Source organism: Thamnophis sirtalis, unplaced genomic scaffold (assembly GCF_051295495.1).
Source record: "Thamnophis sirtalis isolate CommonGarterSnake01/CBP01778 unplaced genomic scaffold, rThaSir2_p1.2 scaffold_7, whole genome shotgun sequence".
Classification (NCBI taxonomy): Eukaryota; Metazoa; Chordata; class Lepidosauria; order Squamata; family Natricidae; genus Thamnophis; species Thamnophis sirtalis.
In genome coordinates, this window is record NW_028261387.1 from 12,413,820 (window position 1) to 12,416,327 (window position 2,508).

The window sequence follows — 2,508 nt, forward strand, 5'->3', positions numbered from 1 at the left end:
ACCTTGGCAATCTAAAAGGAATTTTATTTTGGTGACATCACATCCTGCTCCTTACTATCCCCCTCCCATTTCCCCACTATAGAAACAGCATAGTAGATAGAAGTGTGGTAGGCCAAAGATCCAAAAGAAACCTGGCTGCAGGAATGACAGTGTGATCTTTGGGAGCTCAAAGTGCCTAGCTCACTGTTACAAAAAATGTACATAGGGAGGTGATCCATGGGACTACCTCTTCCCAATTTCATCCAACAGAATAGATCTTTTATGGGTTTTGCTGTCTTGGAAGCTACATTTGCCCTAGGCAGTGGGTCTTTTCTGCTGTGGCACCTACATTGAGGAATCTTCACCCCTGCAGAGATGAGGTCAATCTCATTATCCCTGAACTTTTGAAAGTCTCTCAAGATCCTGCATTGCTAGTCTTATTTATTTATTTATTTATTTATTTATTTATTTATTTATTTATTTATTTATTTATTTATTTATTTATTTATTTATTTATTTATTTATTAGACTTATATACCGCTTCATAGGGCTTTCAGCCCTCTCTAAGCGGTTTACAAATTTTTTAGCAAATTGAGTCAGCAACTTGCCCCCACAGTCCGGGTCCTCATTTCACCCACCTCGGAAGGATGGAAGGCTGAGTCGACCTTGAGCCGGTGAGATTTGAACCGCTGAACTGCAGATCACAGTCAGCTAAAGTGGCCTGCAGTACTGCACCCTAACCACTGCGCCACCTCGGCTCTTAGAGGCAACCTCATAGGAGGATCAAGAGGGTCAAAGGAAAAAAAACTTTGCATCCTCTAGCTATTCTTAGGATAGTATAGCCACCATGATTTTGTATGGTGCTGTCTGTTATACCTCCACCCTAAGCTCATAAGGACAAAAATTAGGGGTCAGGAATGTCCTTCCTTCCTCAATTCATATATAAAATCACCTCATTGGTGATTGTGGGATATTGTGATGTGATTGTCTTGCACAGAGTTGAAGATATGGCTGTTGAAACCGCAATACCCAATTCAAACTTCAACTTTTTTCAATAATACAAAAAAAACAAGAACCGCCTGAAGGAAGCATTCAGTAAATTTTACCTTGGAAAGTAATGACATGTGATTTGAGGTCGTATACAATCTATCTCCTTTTCACTTCAGTTTCTTTACAAACCTATCCTGCATTTGTCCTCTCTTTGTATCTGTATAATGATGTAGGTACAGCTACAGGGCTAACCCTTTCAAATTCTTCCCTCCTGTTGTCTTTGGCAAATGTGTCGGCAGATGCTCTGGGGTTACATCAGTGGAAGCTGATGTGACACAGTTGCCGAAGAGAAAAAGACAATATAGTTTTCACATGTGAGCATATTCGAGAGATGCTTGCTTTGATGAGATGCAGTCATAGAGTTTCAGTACTTGAATCTGGAAGCTTTTCATGCCCTTTGACTGTCTCTAGTTCTCTCAAAGTTGCTCAAGATAGTTAATACACTGATTTACCACTCAGAGAGAAGTAAGCTATAATTGTCCAACTTTTGGAAAGTTACCAAGGCTGTTTTTTTTAAAAAAATAGTTGAGCACTTGTACAAAAAATAAATAAAAATGGAACATAAAGTAAGAAAGGATCTTGAGCAATTATGTGGCATCTTTTATCCTTTTTAAGCTTCTTACCCAAATCTGTTTTTAATGACTCAGTTAATAATAAAACAACCATTAATGTAAACCAGCATTTTTGGTCTTTGATTGTATTAGAACTTCAGCATGAGTAATAGTGAAATATCCTCGGAATTGTTTTATTTCATATTGGATAGACCATAGAATCATGATATCTGTTATATTTGATAGTCAGAATACCAACTATTCTGAATATTGTAAATTGATACATGCTATCTTTTATAATGGCAATACAATATCTATTTCATTGAACATTTTTGAAGAAAATTAAGAACTTTGGCAATTCACAGTTCTGCTATCTTTCAAGGATCCTCAACCTATACTAAAATTGGAACCATACAGAGAAGATTAGCATAGGATGACACGCAAATTCGTGAAGCGTTCCATATTTTTACCCCTCAGTTATTCCTGTTAGGTATAACTACTGATTGTACTGTTATAGAGACTAATTTGATTTTGTACTTAATAACGGCAGCAAGACTGTTGGTGGCGCAATACTGGAAGAAGGAAGATTTGCCTACTATTCAAGAATGGACATTAAAAGTAACAAACTTAGCAGAGATGGCTAAAATATCAGCATATCTTAAGGACCACTCAAATGAGAAATATAAACTGGAGTGGAGAAGATGGATTGACTATATTCAAAATAAATACGGGACTAAGAAATTCCAGATAGTTTATGACTGAAAAAGCGAGGAATGATGTAATCTGTTTAGAGTTGGCCTAACAAAAGAGGAGTTAAAGCTCAAATGAAAGATGATACTAACTTTTTTAAAGATTATTTTAGAATATCTTTGTTAAAGATTTATACCCTGTATTTGTTCTGGGAAGTTGGGGGGGGGGGGGAAGGTTG

At 36.9% G+C, this 2,508-nt stretch overlaps 1 pseudogene; it reads left to right on the forward strand.

Annotated features, from left to right (window-relative positions):
* The first annotated feature begins 1,955 nt into the window (after nucleotides 1-1,955).
* LOC148044539 (U6 spliceosomal RNA) lies at nucleotides 1,956-2,048 on the forward strand (annotated as a pseudogene).
* The last annotated feature ends 460 nt before the right edge of the window (nucleotides 2,049-2,508 follow it).